This window comes from Eublepharis macularius, chromosome 3, assembly GCF_028583425.1.
Source record: "Eublepharis macularius isolate TG4126 chromosome 3, MPM_Emac_v1.0, whole genome shotgun sequence".
NCBI lineage: Eukaryota > Metazoa > Chordata > Lepidosauria > Squamata > Eublepharidae > Eublepharis > Eublepharis macularius.
The window spans coordinates 174,898,285-174,919,050 of record NC_072792.1 but is presented as its reverse complement, the minus strand read 5'-3'; the positions used below and the strand labels follow the sequence as shown (position 1 = coordinate 174,919,050).

General features: G+C 45.4%; 1 protein-coding gene and 1 pseudogene across 2 annotated transcripts in view; one reads left to right on the top strand and one right to left on the bottom strand.

Moving 5' to 3' along the window:
- The window catches only part of DLG2 (discs large MAGUK scaffold protein 2), a 526,395-nt gene that overhangs the window by 193,416 nt on the left and 312,213 nt on the right, over positions 1–20,766 (bottom strand). The window lies entirely within an intron of this gene.
- LOC129326767 (60S ribosomal protein L36-like) lies at positions 19,007–19,552 on the top strand (annotated as a pseudogene).

Below are 20,766 nucleotides of genomic sequence, written 5' to 3'. Positions count from 1 at the left end.
TGGAATGCACAATTCTCTCGCATTCTCTTATCTCCCTTGGCAGAGTAGGTCTAAAAGGAGGGGGAAAGAGTTGGAGCCTCGCTCATCTTGGTAATCACAGTATGAAATGGGAGATTATCCCAGACTCCCTGCGATGTGCCAAACAAGATCCTGTGTGGCAATCTCCTTTTTCCTACAACAAAAGGGAAGGAGGCAGCCGAGCACACTTTTCTCTTGCAATCTGTTGATACCAGCTTTGCCCTTGGAAAAGGGAAGACCGATGCCCTACTTCCATTCAAAGAGTAGTCTCTTTTGTCATGCTGACATTTTGGCTGGGAACAAACAATGTGGTGTAGCAGTTAGAGCATCAGACTTGGATGCAGGAGAGGCAAGTTCAAATCCCTGTGTGCCATAAAACTCACTGGATGACCTTGGCCAGTTGTTGTGGGGATGAAATGGAGGCACTAATAATGGTGTTCTAAGCATGTTGGGTTCCCACTGGGGAGAGAAACGGGGCATAAATAAAGAGTGTGCATCAGTATATGCAAACACAAGAGTGTGTGAACACAAGAGGCAATGAGAATAAAGTATATGGGTGGAACATCAGATATGATAGCGGGTGTATGGCATTAGTCGTCAAGTCCTAGCATTTGTTTTGTCTGCAGTAGGCACTCAATTCTGAAGGATTTCTGTGGTCTGGTCCAATAGGGAATGAACATTTCTGATAAATAGCACAACCTTATTATTCCTTCTTGTTGGATTATCTCTAGATAGTATGCTTCTATTTCACCTCACTTGGAATACGGGTGACCTTCTTTTTCTTCCATGTAAAGACCGAGGCTGAAGCCCTGAAAGAGCAATTTCAACTACAGAAAGGTCAGGCAGGAGGAATGGAAATAATAGTTCTGGGGCAAAGTTTACATTTGGCCAGCAAATTCCACGCTAGATCTTAATTTTTCCTTGCCATTCTCCACTACTACTGAAAATATTTCTGGTGAAATACCAAAACTTTTTTGAATGGGGACATTTAGACACTGTCCACAACAAAGAGACGTTAAAGACGGTGTCACATTTCCAACCTGAAAATCCTGATTCCAATTTCATTCACGCGAAATATACTCACAATTGTGTCTTTTTGTGTCACTTTCTGTTTGCCCACCCTGAATTTTTCCTATATACATTTTCCACCATTATTTGTGCATTGATCAATCACCATTATACACAAATTGTATGTGTATGTCAGCCTGAGTTGCCCTAACTAGTGGGAGCTTGTCAATACGCGGAAGCTAAGCAAGGTTGACCATGGATAATACTTGGATGGGAGACTACCAAGGAAGACCAGGGCTGCTATGTAGAGGAAGGCAACAGCAAGACACTTTTGCTCATCTCTTGCCTTGAAAACCCCATGAAGGGTCACCATAAGCTGGTTGCAACTTGATAGCACTATTATAATATTATGATCATGATGATTATGTATATATCCCTGACCTGTATTGTCCAAGTGAGCCTGGTGTTATCAGATCTCAGAAGCTAAGCAGGGTCAGCCTTGGTGAGTAATTGGATGGGAGACCTCCAACGAAGCTCAGTGTTTCAAAGACAGGCAATGGCCACCCACCTCTGTTAGTCTCTTGCCATGAAAACTCCACCCGGGGGTCACCATAAATCAACTCTGACTTAAGGGCACTCTCCACCACCCCATGTATATATAGCACAGAAATGGCATATGTAGCAAAGAGTCCAGTAGCACCTTTAAGACTAACCAACTTTAGTGTAGCATAAGCTTTTGAGAACCACAGCCATCTTGGTCAGATGCATCTGAGCTGTGGCTCTCAAAAGCCTATGCTGCAATAAAGTTGGTTAGTCTTAAAGGTGCTACTGGATTCTTTACTATTTTGGAACTACAGATTAAAATGGCATATGAACATCATACAACATGTATGCAATACAATACCACTCCCCCCCCGAACATTATGTTCATGCTAATGCTGACCCCACCAACCACTTGTGTCAGGAACGTGCAGTCCCCGCAATGCACCTTATACTCACAACCACCAGATTGTGTAAACTGGGCAACAGGTGGATTTGTCCCTGTATGTACGTAGGGTTCTGGTTCATGTAAACGGAGGAATCATTCCAGGTAAGCATCTTCTGATTTTGGAACTGGCATTTCCTGCCTGGCACGGGTAGGGGTGGCAGGAGATAAGAAAACCCAGCTCTTGCTCTGTTTTGCCTTGAGTCCTACCACCTTGGCTTCTCTTGACACCACCACTCGTGTTAAGTAGGAAGCAACACTTTCACGATTGGAAGATCCTGTACCTTGCAGGTGCTTCACCCCACCTGCTCTGGAAGAGGTGAGAAACTCGGCTCCCCTTGCAAAGATGCTGGGGTGAAGGGCAGTGATGTCATAGTAGAGGACCCTCTTTGCACAGTTTGGTTTGGGGAAATCTGACCACCTTAGACTTAAGAAATTAGCCATCCACATTCTAGGGAACAGGGAAAACTGCCCATGCCTTATAACAAGAACAATAACAGGAACAGGAACAGGAACAGGAACAGGAACAGGAACAAGAACAAGAACAAGAACAAGAACAATAATAAAGGTAAAGGTAGTCCCCCGTGCAAGCACCGAGTCATTACTGACCCATGGGGGGATGTTGCATCATGACTTTTTCTTGGCAGACTTTTGTTACGGGGTGGTTTGCCATTGCCTTCCCCAGTCATCTACACTTTACCCCCAGGAAACTGGGTACTCATTTTACCGACCTTGGAAGGATGGAAGGCTGAGTCAACCTTGAGCTGGCTACCTGAACCCGGCTTCCGCCAGGATCGAACTCAGGTGGTGAGCAGAGCTTGGATTGCAGTACTGCAGCTTACCACTCTGCGCCACGGGGCTCCTTGCAATAATAATAATAATACATGTTTAATGCATAGCAAATTGGCCTATAATTGCAAACTCATTCACAGCTCCGGGAAAACATTATACAACTTTGGTAATTTGCCCAGGATGAGTTGCTGAAGGATCATATCCTTTGCAGCTTAGCAAGATTTCACATAAAGGGGGGGGGGGGCGGGGAAGCTCCCCTACAAACAGCCTTGCTGAATCAGAAACAACAGCCCACCCACCCCCAACTGTTTGTTCCCAGCTTGATTCTTCCAGGACACACGAAACGGATAATGTGCCTTCCTGACTTTTAGCGATAGACAATATAAACTACTTCAAAGGCATTTATTCTTCTTTTCCAGAAACAAAAAAAGACTGAGTGGAGATGAAGCGGGGAGGGGGGGTCTGAGAGTGCAGTTCCTATTGCTGTGCAACAATGAATGCAACAGCTTAGACAGGGGGCCCAGATACTAAATACTTGCCATCTCTCTCTCTCTCTCTCTCTCTCTTTTGCATCTGTGTACGTATAAGATCTCTGACTAAGGAGGATGAGAGATCCATTCACCAGGGATGCTGATGGAGCAGCTGACAAACAACAGGAGAATGTCTCAAACTTAACAAGAAAGGGAAAAGATCTCTCTCTATTTTGACATTCTCGTCTGTCTGTTGTCGGAGATTGGTAAAACAAAGAGGCTGCAATCAAAACATCTGTTTTCTCCTGAAAGCATCCAGTTTTGCCATTTACCATGCCCAGATATTTGCTATTAAGGCTTACAAAAGTGTTCTGAGAACCCAATCCTATACTCAGCGACTCAGAAGCATATCTAATTACATTTACAGAGCAATTCTAAGAAGAGTTACTACAGTCTAAGCCCATTGATTTCAAGCCCATCGTCTAGGCCCATTGATTAACTCTTAGGATTGTAGTGTCAGTGGGGCTTAGTCTTGGGGGGGGGGAATTAGGGTTGCCAGTCCCCCGATTGGGGGCAGTGGATTGTCCGGTCCCACTTTCCACCCCCTGCACCCATTTACCCGGCCAGCGGTGTGGTGAGCCGATTTGGGCCCCAAACAGGTCACAGCAGGCTGAATAGGGCCTGTTTGGGGGTGAACTTGGCCCACTGAGAAGTGCAGGAGCACTCCAGGGCCTGTCGCGCTGCCTTGGCATCGCTCCTGCGCTCCACAGCAGGCTGATTTTGGCCCCAAACGGACCCAATTCGGCCCACTGCAGAGCATGGGAGTGCTGCTGGGAGGGCTCTGGAGAGCTTCTGTGCTTCACAGCAGGCCGATTTCATCCCCAAATGGGTCAAAATCGACCTGCTGTGGAGTGCAGGAGTGCTCCCACGGGCAGCACAATGCTCTGCACAATGATGACACTTCCTGGAAGTGATGTCATCGTGCAGGCCCAGGAACATGCATCGACAAAGGTGAGTGCCAGGTCTCCCCTCTCCTAGTCAGAGGGTGAGGGGACCTAGCAACACTAGGGTGCACGCATAAGACTGAGGCTTAAATAAGAGATAGGACTTGATGAGCTCCAACTAACCAGAATTCATGGACAGAGACCGCTAGAAAACCAGCAGCTCAATAATGAATTCATTCATTCATTCATTTATTTTATCGTATTTGTATTCCGCCCTCCTCGCAAGCAGGCTCATCACAGAGAAGGGCTTCTTTTACAAAAGGAAGATGATTTGGATGGAACTGTGTTTATGGGAGGGGTCCTCTGCCCCACCTCCAAGATTACCCAATATGGCAGCCATCGACTCTTTAGCCAGGGCATCATTTCAACCATTAAATCTGTTAACATAATGATGACCACCATTCCCCCCCTCTGCTCTCAGCTACAAATCAGGGGGATGCAATCACACACATTCCCAGCTCCACGGGTTGGAGCCAGCGGCAAATTTCCACTCGTACCGGAGCTCTTGCTCAGTCAGAAACACAAGAAAAAGTGGTCACTGCTTGCACTAAGTCAAACTTATTGTATTCCCATTCATGTTTCCATTTGCACAAAATCTTGAGAAACCAATTTCGGGGCACTATAATATATATTTGCTCTTTATGCATCATACTGGTCTCTGCTGCATTGTTTTCTGATTCACAGAATCACAGGGTTGGAAGGGGCCATACAGACCATCTAGTCCAACCCCCTGCCCAATGCAGGATGAGCCTAAAGCATCCCTGACAAGTATTCATCCAGCCTCTTCTTGAAAACTGCCAGTGAAGGGGAGCTCACCACCTCCCTAGGCAGCTGATTCCACTTTTGAACTACTCTGACCGTGGAAAAGTTCTTCCTAATATCTAGCAGGTACCTTTGTGCATGTAATTTAAGCCCATTGCTTCGGGTCCTACTCTCTGCTGCCAACTGAAACAGCTCCCTGCCCTCCTCCAAATGACAGCCTTTCAAATATTTAAAGAGAGCAATCATGCCCCCCCTCAACCTCCTCTTATCCAATCTAAACATTCCCAAGGCCCTCAGCCTTTCTTCGTAGGGCTCAGTCTCCAGACCCCTGATCATCCTCGTCGCTCTCTTCGGCACTCTCTCAATTTTATCCATAAGTTGCCTAGAGTCTCAATAAGAAAGGAGGAGTATAAACAAAGTAAATAAATTAATCTAATTATGCACGGCAAATGCCTGATTTATCAGGATCCTAGAGCAATCGTGGTTGAATTTTGGCCCACCAGTTCTTGTCTGTTCTCAGTGGCCCAGGGTATCTGTTTTGCGGACTTCAATGTTGATCATAAAATGACTTATTTTAATAGCCACCTTTGAACACCAGCTTGCTGAATACATGGTTCTCCAAACACATTCATTCTCTTTCTCCTCTAGCCCATAAAGGACACAGGTTTTTGGTTTCATAAGAAAATATGGAATCATGGTACTGAATGCCTATCTCTCTTCAGCTAAAGAAAGAAAAGTTTGTACAAGTGCAGAATTTCAATGTTGAATGGGCTCAGTTCCATCACTTCGGCATGGCATAGAATACGCTACCATCAATAACTATCTGCAGCTTTGAATTCATGAAAAGCATCTACTGGGAAATAGAAGCAGAGATTGCAAAGGTCTGTCTTTAAGTTGAATATTGATCATTACTATTTTTTAGCCATCAAGAAAACGTCGGGCTTAGTCATTGTGAAATCTGCAATGAGAAACACACCATGGAATGCCATTTTGCGCTCCTTCTTATAGTCAAGGGACATGTCCTTTTCTGAATTAGAATTGGAGGCACGTCCCACTTCTAAACCCCAAAAGATTTTCTTTCAGGACATGGAAAAGAAAAGAATTATCCATCCTCAGAGGAACTGAAGCTCTGCGTGTCTCTCTGCATGAGTTACTATTCTATGTGTTTCTTTACTTCAAGGAAGATAGACCAGAACAGTGATTCATGCAGAGATTTAAAGGGCTACTGTGGGTACTGGTATTTCTGCTGCCTGTTGGCATCCCAAATAATTCCAATTATACCCAGTACAGAAACAGTTGATTTATGTGCCTGTAGCAGAAGATGGCTTGAAGAAGGGCAACGCTGGGACAGTAAACCATACAGAGATCCAACAGGAAGCCTCCTTTTCAGGTCAATACCTTATATTCACTTGATCTGTTGTTTCCTTATTTAATTCATTTCTCATGGAATCCTGGCAGATCTTTCATGGCGTACAGATTGGGAATTACTGTAATGGGACCACTGGTTTGGAGAATAGTCTAAGACATACCCAAGGTTACAGCTTACAGCACTGAACGCTATATTCTTCACCATTACCATCTAAACGGATTTCTCTTTTATCATTCACATATTAGAGGTCAGGAATCAACAACAATAGTTATATTTTGCAATTATATAGCACTGTAAGGGAATAAATCACTTTACTATATTATCTACCGGTAAGGTGTAGTAGGCCCTGATCTAGATAGCCCAGATTCGAATTCCCACTCTGCCATGGAAGCCTGCTGGGTGATTTTGGGCCAGTCAGACATTCTCAGCCTAGCCTACCTTACAAGGTTGTTGTGGGGTTAAACTGGAGGAGGGGAGAACAATATAAGCTGATTTGAGTCCCTGTTGGGGAGAAAGGCAGGGTAGTAAGTAAGTAAGTCTTTGTACACATTTTAAGTCCCCTTACACCATGGGGGAAAGGTGGGATATCAATGCTTTAATAACTAAATAGCTAGCTTCCTGTAATTCTTACAACAGCCCTCTAAGGCAGGCCAGCATTTTTATCCACATAGCAATGCGTACATGTGTATCCTGCGACACAGTAGCTTGCCTAAGGCCCCTTAGTGAGTTGTGGCAGAGGCAAGTTCACAGTTTGTTCCCTTAGCCACTATGGTGTATCAGCCCCTAATCACTTACATTATGCTACAGCTACCTGCAATCAAGAAAAATTGCTTTATTGCAAGTTTTATATAACAAAAGAACAAAACTTAAAAATCTACAATCACATAAAAACTAATAAAACAAACAAAAATAATTAACCAACATACAGGAATACAAAGAAACATCATAAAAAGAAAAAACAAACTATATGAACTAAAAAGGCTTCTAGTTTTCTCTGCAATAAATATTAGTATCGTTTTCAAATTTACGCTCACTCTAAGTAACGCACTTTTTTTCGAACAACCTCAGCATTGCTAACTCACAGAGCGCAAACATGTAGGGTATTTCAGTGTGCAGTGTGCAGTCCAAATGAACTGGCATGGGGTGCCATCTGCGGCCACCTACTGAGCTGATCATCGTAGTCTGGAAATCAGTTGTAATTCTGGGAGATCTCCAGGCCCACCTGGAGGCTGGCAACCCTAAGTGCTTGCCGCAAACAAAGTACTGTTTTGTGACATTGGACGTTCTCTTGTCTGTTTAAAATTTAGGTTTGACATCTTCAGGTTGGGAAATTCCTGGAGATTTAGGGGCAGAAGCTGGGGAGAGCGGGATTTGGGGAGGGGAGGGGAGGGACCTCGACAGGGTATAATAGGGTTGCCAGCCTCCAGGTAGTGGCTGGAGATCTCCCGGAATTACAACTGGTCTCCAGGCCACAGAGATCAGTTCACTTGGAGAAAATGGCTACTTTTGAGGGTGGAATCTATGGAATTATGCCATGCCAAGGTCCTTTCCCTCCCCAAACCCCACTTTCTCCAGGTTTCTCCAGGTTTCACTTCCCAGATCTCCAGGAATTTCCTTGGAGCTGGCAACCTTAGGGTACAATGCCATAGAGCCCACCTTCCAAGGCAGCCATTTTCTCCAGGGGAACTGGTCCCTGTATCCTGGAGATCAGTTTTCATTCTGGGAGATCTCCAGATACCTCCCGGAGGTTGACACAACCCTACTTGAATCTACTACCACTCAGTTTTCATAGAACAATTGTAAGGTCTACCAGTACAGGTTAGGGAACAAAGTTTCTCTCTATCTACTTTCCAACACACCACGCAAAATTTTGTAGACTTCTGTCATGTCATTTTTTATTTATTCTAGTATTTTTCTACCCAGCAGAGACACAAAATACAAAAATAGGATTTTATGAAACTATGATTTAAATAAGCCAAAAGAGAATGCCAAAGCAACCTATACAGTAACACCCCTCAGCCATCATATTTAGAAATGAGAAAAGCCAATTAAAGTGGTCAAAAATGGAACTATTGCCCAATATAAAGTAATGATTAAAAGGGGCCATACTGAAAGGAACCGACTTTGTGACTGAATAAAGAAGTGCTATTTCTGTGGTCCTTAAAATATTCTTTGACCAGTTGGCTCATCATACTATTTTTCTACTTGACAAGACTCTAAGTGCACCAGAAGAAGGCTTCCTGAAGCCTTTCCAACTAGGTCCATGACTTCACATGAGCTTTAGTAACCTTCAGACTCCAGAGGAACCCGGGACTTACCATCATTTAAGCCTGCAAGTTCATCCTCCCTGGTGTTAGCAATGCATAAAGAGATACCTGAAGTCAGGAGAGGAGATTTGAGTGTGCCAGGCAACGCCTACGCTGGACTCCTTTTGATGTTGCCCCGCCCAGACTCTAGCTAGACTCCTTCTCCGCTTACAGTTTCTGCAAGCTTCCATACAGGTGAGGCAATAACTCAACCCGGCTTTGGCAGTTCCCAGGAGATGAGATCAGCAGATCGCCACACAACCCCGGTCCGGGGAATTATGGGATGGAATCTCATCATACGATGGAAGGATGGCATAGCAAGAACTTTTGAACTCTAGCACCAGGCATTTTATCACATCCTCACAGCCTGCTCTGCACAGGAACAACACCAAGTTAAATTTTTGCTCATATTTGACTTCACAGCTAACCTTCCCTCCCTTCTCTCCTGCCCAACCAAAATTTCAAAAAAAAATAACATAATAAATATTTATTTACAAAATGTATATTCTGCTTTTGTGCCCTCGTCAGGGCCAAGGAGGCTAACAGATTAAAAGCATACATAACACATCATAAACACATCATAAAAACCATCAAAGCCAATCAAAGACACATCATTAAAGCTATGAAAACCAAGCTGAAATAAACATACAACAACTTAAAAGCAGCAATTAAAACATAGGGGAGGAAGGACGGATCACTGAAGCAATGCCAGAAGAAACAAAAAAGTCTTCACCCACTGGCAGAAGCCAGCAAAAGAAGGGAACAGACGAGTCTCCCTGAGGAGAGAATTCCAGTTTGGGTGCCATGACCAAGAAGGCCCTGTCCCGGGTTGCCACCCACCTAATCTCAGAAGGCAGAAGCACCTAAATCAGGGCATCAAAAGATGACCGTGGTGGTTGGGTAGGTCCGAAAGGGAGTAGGCAGGCCATCTTTGATATAACAATTTATTTTTTTTCAACATGTTTAACACTGCACACAAAATGCAACTTTTTGGATGATGGTGGAGCTTCTCCTGCATCTTCTTCTCCTGAGAGGCCTGACCTAGGACTGGGGTCCTGGATGGACCAGTGGCCAAGGCCACCAGAAGCTGCCTGAACTGGTCCAATAGACGTCGCTGCTGGTCTCTAGCAGCTGGGGCTGGGCCCCATAGCGCCCCTAGTGGCAGGCAAAAGTCCCTGTAAGGCAAGGGTGAAGATGTACTTTCAGGCTTCTCCAATATGCTCCTCTAACAGAACTGCCACAAAAGTAGAGGATCACAAAATCCTGGGATAGTAGAATCACTCATCTCCAGGTGGGGCCTGGAGATTTCCTGGAATCTCCAGACCACAGAGGCCAGTTCCTCTGGAGGAAATGGCAACTTTGTGTGTGTGTCTGTTTCTCTGTGCATCTGATGAAGAGAACTGTGGTTCTCGGAAGCTTATGCTACAGTAAAGTTGGTAAGTCTTAAAGGTGCTACTGGACTCTTCGCTATTTTGTTTCTCTGTTGTTAAGATCCCTGCCTGCCTCAAACTCTGCTTCTTCCCAAGCATCGCCCCCGAATCACCAGCAATTTCCCAAGCTGGAGCTGTTAGTTGCTCCTTCAAGTTGCCCTTTCAAGCGCCCTGAGATTATGATAGGGAACTGTTACTTGAATCATGGAGGATTGTATTCCAGGAGCATAGGAAAGCCAAAGGGCACAGACTTTCAGGGGTTCAGGTTGTCCTGGGAGTGTGTAGAGTGGGCCAAGGGGATAAAGTGGGGAGGTTAGCACTGCAGAAGCATTCCTGTTCCTATTCTAATTTCCTATTCCTATTCTAATTTTGCATATTGTATGTGTTCTTCTGAAAAAGAGCAGGGGACAGCGGGAGGTTGGGATCCAATGGGTGGAAGTCTTTTTGCTTGCCCAGACCAACTTTCTCATCTCCCTTCCTCCAGTGTATCCCAAAAACACCCCCTGAAAAGCTGCTCCTGGGGGAGGGGAGTACCAAGAGAACTTTTATTGTTTTGGTATTTGTGTTTTCTTTCCATTTTCCTCCCACCAGCCCTGAAACATCTCGCTAGTCCCTAGGTACCTTATCCAGAAGTGGCCTAAAGCTTTATCACTAGAGGACAGATATCTGGCCAGAATTTACCTTTTCCTTGCCCTGTAAAAGAAGAAGGGGAAAAAACCCAGGGCATATCATGGTGATCAACAAGGTTCGAGTCCAGTAGCACTTTGAAGACCGATAAGATTTTCTAGGTATAAGCTTTTGCAGGGCTTTTTTTTCTGGGAAAAGAGGTGGTGGAACTCAGTGGGTTGCCCTCGGAGAAAATGGTCACATGGGTGGTGGCCCCGCCCCCCTGATCTCCAGACAGAGCTGAGTTTAGATTGCCCTCCATGCCGCTGAGTGGCACAGAGGGCAATCTAAAACTCCCCTCTGTCTGGAGATCAGGGGGCGGGGCCACCACCCATGTGACCATTTTCAAGAGGTTCCGGAACTCTGTTCCCCCGCGTTCCCCCTGAAAAAAAGCCCTGAGCTTTTGAGAGTCAAAGCTCCCTTCTTCAGATACCCTTCTTGTCTTATCTCCTGCTTCCAGACATGTCCTCAAGCCGATTAAAAACAGCCTGCAAAATTATGTACGCAAGCATTCACAACTGATAAAGGCTGTCATGCCACAAAGCCCTCCCAGTTTTCAGATTGTATTTGCCGGCTTAATTTTTGTTTAAATTGATGCGATATAGTTCAAGCCCCATTGATTTCAATGGGAAACGAGATTTTTACAAGCAGCTGAACCCTCCAGTTGAAATCAATGCGACTCATAACTTTGGCTGTGTCATAATCGGTCCCAGAAACACCTTCTTAAATATATGCTTCCTTAAATTTAGACAGGAAACACGCAGTCTTCCACTGAGTCCTTTCTCTTGACCATTCAGAGTGAAAGATCTTGGCAAAATAAGATAGTTCTACCCCTGGATAATCACCTTTTGCTTGCTAAAATTCTACCATGGTGGTATCTGTTTATCTCCGGAACCTCCACAATTATCCTTAAATGGCAAAGTCTGTGCAGAAATCTGGACCAGATAGAGTACAATCCTATGGAGAGTTACTCCATTCTAAGCCCATTGACTTCAATTGACTTAGACTGGAGTAACTCTGCATAGGATTGCACTGATAATGTACTTATGTTGCCTCTGCAGAGTCATTTTCATGCTCTCCAGCCTCCTGAATCCATTCTATCTTCCTTTGGACAGCTGCTATACTGACTATTTTCTAGGTATCAGCCAGTAACTTGTGCTACCCCAACTTACTGGCCCAGGCCGAAATGAGACAAACATCTTTACATTTCTGAAGAAGGGAGCTCTGACTCTCAAAAGTGCATGCCCTGGAAATCTCTGTGGTGCCACTGGACTCAGAGCCAAGCTACAAGTGACTCCTGACACAGGTTGGACACTTGTCAGCTTCCCTCAAGGTTTGATAGGAAATGTAGGCGTCCTGGTTTTACAGCTTGGGTCTCCATTACAGCTGCAAGACCAGGATGCCTACATTTCCATCAAAACTTGAGGGAAGCTGACAAGTGTCCAACCTGTGTCAGGTGTCACTTGTAGCTTGGCTCTCAATTCCTGCTGTTCTATTGCAGACCAACACGGCTGCCCACCTAAAACTATTTTACATGCCTGCTGATGTGTTTAGGGTTGCCAGCTTCCAGGTGGAGTCTAGAAACTTTCCAAAATTTCAACTATCTCCAGAAAACAGTGATCAATTCCCACAGAGAAAATGACTGCTTTGTAGAGTGGATTCTATGGCATTAATACCCCCATTGACGTCCTTCCCCTTCCCAAACTCCACCCTCCCCAGGCTCTACCTCCCCAAATCTCCAGGAATTTTGCACCCAGAGTTGGCAATCCCAAGTAACCCATATGTTTTCCTCAGTGGGAACAGGGCCGGCCCCAGAATTTTTGGTGTCCTGGGGGAACTATGACTTCAACACACACACACCACCCCCATTCAATAAAGAGATAGGTGAGAGGTCTAGAATGAATGTTTTAATTACTGGGCATTCAAAATGAAAAATATAAAAATAAATATAGAAAAGTTTCTCAAAGCTCTCTATGTTCTGTCATGCCAGCTATAGACCAGAATCCATAGATATGGAGCTTCTAGAAGCCAGTTAATGCCAAGTTTTTCTTCAAACCTCTCGCCTTTTGGCATCCATCAAAACCTGGTGCCCTAGAACACTTCCTAGGCTCGCCGAGTGTTAGACCAGCTCTGAGTGGGAGAAATAGGAACTCTGGGGGAGGGTATCTGAAGATGTAGTGATGATGTAAAGCAATAAACTGACACATATTGCACACATCATAGCTGTGATCCAGCATGTTTTTAGAAAGCGTGTTGGAGATCTTCATGGATATTCCAGCACCTTGACTGTTTTCACATCTTTACTGCCACACAAAATTGCACAAAACTCATGGAATGACGATGCCTTCATGACGCAATTTCTGATGTCATCGTACTACAAAATGGAATCATGATGGGCAATTGGGCCATGAAGATGCCGTTGTTCTGTGAATTTTGCGTGATGGTAAAGACATGTGAAAATGACCCTTGTCCGATTTGACCATGAGGAGTCTCAGCTAGAGATGGGCACAATCCGCATTACGAACGTAAAAAACCCACAAAAATGGTGATTGCGTGATCGTGACCCGGCAGATCATGATCATCCATGGCCAATGATCCAGCAGTTGGGAGAGGCCTGGATCATGACATTTGGGCTCGATTCGGGGATCCAGACACTCAGGCGCCAGCAATCTATTCCCCTGGAAACGGACCCAGGGAAATGCCTGAGCTCTGTTTGCCCTCCTTCTGTTGCCCTGGAAACCCGAATGGAAGCCCAGCTTTCCTTGATCAGCAGGGCTTCCTTCCAACCACAGAGCAGCAAAGCAGTCACAAGTTGGGAGAAGACACCCGGGGAGGGAGGGGGAAGGGGGTGTTCTGTAGCCATGGGCACTCCAATCTCATCCCTGCAAACCCTGATAGGCAGCTCTGATGGCCAAACACAGACCTCTTGTATTGCTGAATGGGACCCATGCTTATAAATAGCCATGGGCTCCCAAGCTGGGTTTCACGATTCACGATCCACGATCCGGGTTCGGGAACGGGACATGTTCGTTGCTGTTCAGGAATTCGGGATCGTGGTCTGCACCGAACCACGATCCTCTGGTTCTGTAATTTTTTGGGGTTCATGCCCATGTCTAGTCACAGCTCTCTTTCTAGTTCAAGTCCATCTGTGAGCTTGAACGACTGAAGAAATGTTCCAAACTGCCACACTTTACAAAGGCGTTGTTTTTTTTTATTCTCCCCACTCATTCCAAAGTTGTGGCTTTGGCCATTAGAATTCAGAGGCCTTCTCCAAAAAACTGTCCCAATTAGGGCTGCTGCCTTGCCTGAGTTTCCTGACCTGACCAGAATTTTAGTTTAGTCTATTGTTATCTCATTGCCTAGCCCAGAGGGTGAAGAACTGGGGGTGGTGATGGGCGGAATATAATAGAAATATTTGGTCTATGTGAGCTGCCTTAACTATGCTCAAGTGGCATTCCAGAGAATTTTTTCATTCATTGGGAACTTATCAGGAGTTCCTTAATATCTTTTTCTCATCAAGCCCTGTGAGAAGTGTAATGAGGGTTCCATCTACGTCCTGCTTTCCATCCACTATGAAACCCAAAGAAATTTTCAGGAAGTAGTTGATCCATGTACAGACTAGACTCAGATCATCTTAGCTCCCATGTTTCCTAGGACCATGATATGGCGGGCAAGCAAAGTTCTTTGAACTATAACTCTCCCATCACAGCCAACGTTCTCCTGGAGTACACAACTGAAACAAAATGTCAGGTATATTCTGAGATGCGTTCTCCATATGTGGCTATGGTGTGCCCCTGTGGATTCTTGAATGCGCCTCCCAAATCCAATCCAACACACTTAGGGATAGATCAAGATAGGTAGCCATGTTAGTCTGTCTGTAAGCAGTAGAATAGAGTAGTAGCACCTATAAAACTAACAAAATATGTGATAGGGTATGAGCTTTTGTGAGTCACAGCTCCCTTCTTCAGATACAGCTAGAATGTTAGAATCTGAACATGTGTATCTGAAGAAGGGAGCTGTGACTCACGAAAGCTCATATGCTCCCACAAATTTTGTTAGTCTTATAGGTGCTACTGGGCTCTTGCTGTTTTCTACACTTAGGGTTGCCAACTCTGGGTTGGGAAATTCCCGGAGATTTGGAGGTGGACTCTGGGGAGGGTGAGGTTTGGGGAAAGGAGGGACCTCAGACGGGCATAATGCCATAGAGGCCACTCATCAAAGCAGCCATTTACTCCAGGGGAATGGAACTCTGTAGTTTGGAGATCAGTTGTAATTCCAAGAGGTCTCTGGGCCCCACCTGGGGGCTGGTAACCTTATACGGATTTCCCCTTGCTCTAATGGTGAGGACAAAACAGGAATCACAAATCCCGGGGTTTTGTTTTGTTTCATACGTGTTGCGGGGGCTCAGATTTTGATCATATTATCAGAGCTCAGCGAGGGAATGTTTAACACTTTCCATATGCAATTTCCCCAGTCTAAATGGTACAATCCGCCCCCATCAAAGATGCTATTAGCGCTACAGTGAAAAAAAGAACAGAGATTCTGATGCAGGGCTAATAGCTGCTTCAGGGAGGGGGTCACAAGGGAAAAATCTTGCAAGGGAAAAGGGTCAAAAACTTCTCCCCCAACACAGCTGTTCCTATCAGTTCTATACGGATCTCTATAGAGAAAGGTATTATTTAAATAAATAATTTTTACAAAAAAAACAGGAGATTTGATGATGGATCATTTATCACACTTGCTTCAGCACCTACACCTAAACCAGGAAGGCATAGACCACCACGTTGACGACAATCTCTGCCTGCCATCCTGATCTTACAAAGCTATCAATTTTCTAAATCCCCGTTTATCAGTCCCAGTGAGGATATTCGCCACAACTGGAAATCAATTAAAAAGCCTCTGCTCGTTAAAGCTTACAAACATCTTTTCTTTGCCAACGGCTATAATTTAGCCACATTTCAGGGTTATTTGCCATCTGCCGACAAATCATTTCAGCTTCCACGCTTTATCCCAATTAAATAATTTGATCCACGTCTGAGCTCAGAAGGATGCTTTTTGGACAGACAAGCTAGAACTCTCCTCCCGCTAATACAACTCTGGCGGATATCATTTAAGGGATTTTTAAAAAGCATCTAACTTTTAAAATTGCATTACACATTCTACTCAGGCTTCTTAAAAACCATTTTCTCTCCTGTTTAGTTATTATGTTCCGGTGTAACTCTTTTTAAGATTGTGCGATTTCAGCAAAAGAAGGGCAGAATAAGACCAAATCAGATGTGAAGTGGAGAATCTATGATCTAGTTGTCTGAGATTTTCTTTAGCTATAGGAAGGTGCCACAGAGACCCCACCCCCAAGAGGGATTAGGGTAGCCCCATTCACAAGTTATGGTGAATACATACAATCTGTGTACTGCGGACACTTGAATTTTCTTTATATGCGCAATGAGTAATTCTCATGTTACTTTCGATGCTTGCACAGCTGATTGGGTGATTGAAACCCAACACTGATCTGGTTCCCTTTCTAAAGTGAACAACTCATTGGCTTTTTCTTACAAACAGATGTATGTGCATTCACTGGGACGTAGGAACAGGGCTAGAATGATGCTGGGAGGGGACAGCCCTTCTTTCCAAGCTATTTCTCCAATCATAACCAGGGCTTTTTTTCAGCTGGAACGCGGTGGAGTGGAGTTCCGGAACCTCTTGTAAATGGACACATTGCTTGTGGCCCCGCCCCCTGATCTTCAGACAGAGGGGAGTTTAGATTGCCCTCCGTGCTGCTCCAGCGGCACGGAGGGCAATCTAAACTCCCCTGTGTCTGGAGATCAGGGGGCGGGGCCACCAGCCATGTGACTATTTTCACCAAGGGCAATTTAAACTTTTAAAAACTCCCTCCTTGTTCCAACTGACCCAAAGTGACGTCATTGGCCCTGGGAACATGCACACACTTTGTGGGTGCACATGTGGTACCAGGGGCACCACCTCCCGCCAAGAGTTGCCCCTTGTGCTGGCAACCCACTGAGTTCCACCACCTCTTTTCCCAGAAAAAAAGCCCTGATCATAACCATCCCCACATATGTTAATCATGGCATGGATAAAGACAGGCAACTTCTAGCAGCCTGTCCTTTTTTTCTGTAGTGGAGCTGTTGTAGCATAGTGGTTAAGTGTCTGGGCAGAGAGTCAACACTCTGCTGGTTCGAATCTCATGACTGCCATGAGCTCCCTGGAGGTGGCCTTGGGTAAGCCCCCACTCTCCGCCCAGCTCCCCAGCTGTATTGCAGGGAGAATAATAACACTGATTTTGTTCACTGCGTTGAGTGGGGCACTTATCTGTCTGGAAGACCAGTATATAAGCACACTGTTATTATTATTACTAACAGCAGCCTCGAGTGGTTGGTTGGTTTCGATTTAAGGAAACTGCAGAGGTCTCAATCCAAGTTAGGATTTCCTGCAGCTGCTTTTAAAGACTGAGCTACACATTTGGGGACCCGATTGCAGACCCACAATGCCCTGTCTTGTTTGACTATAAAGGTCTGCCTTTCAGACCTGTTCTACTTGCCTGCATCAACAGAAGGCCCCTTACATCAATGGAAAGCATCTGTAGTCGCAAAATAATAAAGAGTCCAGTAGCACCTTTGAGACTAACAAACTTTATTGTAGCATAAGCTTTCGAGAGCCACACAGATGCATCTGACGAAGAGAGCTGTGGTTCTTGAAAGCTTATGCTACAATAAAGTGGGTTAGTCTTAAAAAGGTGCTACTGGACTCTTTACTAATTTGCATCATTGGACGAGATCTGCTGTCTCTACTCCCAGTGAGGGTCTTTAACAAAGGGCTCTGTTGGAGGAGGAATCTGGCGGGTTCTCTTTTTAAAAATAAGAAAAAAACTCCCTCCTGACAGTCACTCTACACAATCTCTGCACAGACACACATCACCTCGGGGATTGGCTTCTATAAAAGAACAACAACATGCAAATGGACTCAGAGCCAAGCTACAAGTGATGCCTTACACAGGTTGGACACTCGTCAGCTTCCCTCAAGTTTTGATGGGAAATGTAGAAGTCCTGGTTTTACAGCTTGGCTCTCCATTGCAGCTGCAAGACCAGGACGCCTACATTTCCCATCAAAACTTGAGGGAAGCTGACAAGTGTCCAACCTGTGTCAGGCATCACTTGTAGCTTGGCTCTCAGAAAGCTGCCACCAGGGAAGGTACAGCTCCTGCCTTTCTCCCAAGCTCCCCCCACTCATACAAAAACAGTGCAAGGAAGGAGAGTTTCCCCTTTCTGCTGCCGCAGGTGCACACAATACCTCCGGACAGGTACCCAAAACACTAAATAAAGCGAATAAGGGGCGGCTGGGAGGGGAGAATGTTTCTCCATAAATAACCTGCCTTTCAGACGCCACTAAATTCACACTGAAATTGTTCAAGTCTTGCTTGTTTTTATGGTTTATGGGAACTCAACAGAGCGTACAGTAATGGATTTCCAACCAGCTGGAATCGCCCGCTTCAGCTGATGGCATAGAAATCCATTTGGCCTTCTGCAGCTGAGGCAGGATTTTCCCTGCCCGTATGGGGATGTATGCAGGGAGGTGGAGGGAGGACTACATAATGCACACGGTGCAAAAATGTATCTAATTTGCTTTTGAAATATAATATGGACAGACATTCAATAAAGTGCTGTCAGTGAGAAGGTGAACAGGAGTGGCACAGTGGACAGTGTTAGCTAGGATCCTGGCAGAAAGGGGTGTGCATTCCCACTTCTAGCAGGCAAATTTGCTCGGTGACCTTGGACCCCATTACAAACTCTCAGCCTGGCCTACCTCACATGGTTGTCACTGGGGGAAAGTGGAAGAGGGGAGAGTGATGTTCTAAGCTGCTCTGAGTCTAAACTGGGGGGGGGGAAGTGGGCTATAAATAAACAGAGGCATATTAATGAAAAAACGTAGGCAGAAACAACCTTGATGGTTAATAGTCATTTGTCTATCATCCTATCAAGACCATTTCATGTCAGAGTGACAGGATGGGGAGACCCAGATTCAAATCCCCATTCAGCCCTAATGGCCTTGGGCCCTGTACTCTCTTTCAGCCTACCCTTCTTTAGAAGGTTGTTGTTAAGACAAGGGAAGGGAAGGGAGATCAATGTAAGCTATGTAGCTCTCTTCTTCCAGCGTGGCCTCCATGGCACAGCCACGGCAGCCATGGCAATCCACTACCCGGTGGCTGGTGGCCTTAACAAAGGACACAAGGTGACCAAGAATGTGATAAAGCCACACCAGTGCCGCTTAGGGTTGCCAGCCTCCTGGTAGTGGCTGGAGATCTCCTGGAATTACAACTAGTCTCCAGGCCACAGAGATCAGTTCCCCTGGAGAAAATGGCTACTTTGGGGGGTGGACTGTATGGAACTATGCCATGTCAAGGTCCTTTCCCTCCCCAAACCCCACTTTCTCCAGGTTTCTCCAGGTTTCACCCCCTAAATCTCCAGGAACTTCCCAACTTAGAGCTGGCAACCCGAGTGCCGCTACTGCAGGCTCCTAACCAAATTTGTTCGGGACATGATCCCGGAAAAGTGCAGCTTTGCACCTTACGAGAGACATGCAATGGAATTGCTGAAAGTCCCCAAAGATAAGTGAACTCTGAAATTCATAAACAAAAGGGCTGGGACTCACATCCGGGCCACGAGAAAACATGAAGAACTCGGCAATGTTTTGGCAGCCATGAGGAAGGCAGCTGCCGAGAAGGACTGAACTGCTTTGCCCCAATAAACATTATTTTGATCACCTTCTCCCCCAAAATAAGCCATGTAAGTCTCCTTGGGGGAAGGACAGGATTTTCTAAAAAATGGAGATAGACAGGTTGAAGAGGGCAAACCCAGGTTCCCCTGACCTCCAAGTCAAGCTTCGTCAAAAACTAGAGATACAGGAATATCAGGTACAATCATGGATTCCTGGTAAGCGCCCCTCCATTTAGGTATATAATGGTGTACATTTTTACTCCTAGAAGTTTAGTGTGAGAAGCAATCCTTCAGTTAACCCCCAATCATCTGCTCTGAATTGTACAGCCCTGTTGATACGAACAGGTGTTGGGTAAATACAAGAATTGATACATAATCGTAAGCTCCCTGATAGCAATAAAGCCCTTCCCCCTGCAGATGCGGGGGACAATTTTTTACCACTTCCCTCCTTCTGTTTCCTCCAGTGCTGTTCCTAGAAAGCAGAGTTTGGGTTTGTGCCACGCGTGGCACAACACGTGAGAGGTGAAGCAAGAAGTTCCATAGCTCCTGCTGAGCGCAGCTTGCACAACTTTAGAACCAACCCCGTATTATTAATCTTCAGGGCCATATGGAGCATTCATGTCCACAGATGTGGGGACAGCCAACCCTCTCACGCTCTCCTTGTGCAAATCCTGGCTTCATTTGGGAAAAGAAGGGAAGCAGGGTGTGACTGGCAGGCTGTACAAAGCTGCTAGTCTAGATTAACCAGGCATAGCATAGATACCAGGAACCTGGTTAGGATTGCCAACCTTTCGGTGGGAACAGCACAAAACAACCAGGACCCCCCCTGCACCGGAGGAGGAAGCAATAAACCAAAATGTACAGGATCGTATATATCTATTTAAAGTGACCAGTACAAACAACCAATAAACATAAAGCATGTACAATTTTGTGCAATCTGCACATATTTGTACAATCTGTGCATATAATTTCCTGTAATCTGCACATATCAACACTGATATGTGCAGATTGTAATGAATGGTATTTATATGGTTGTTGTGGGTTTTCCGGGCTGTCTTGCCGTGGTCTTGGCATTGTAGTTCCTGACGTTTCGCCAGCAGCTGTGGCTGGCATCTTCAGAGGTGTAGCACCAAAAGACAGAGATCTCTCAGTGTCACAGTGTGGAAAAGATGTAGGTCATTTGTATCTACTCAGGAGGGGTGGGGTTGAGCTGAGTCATCCTGTAAG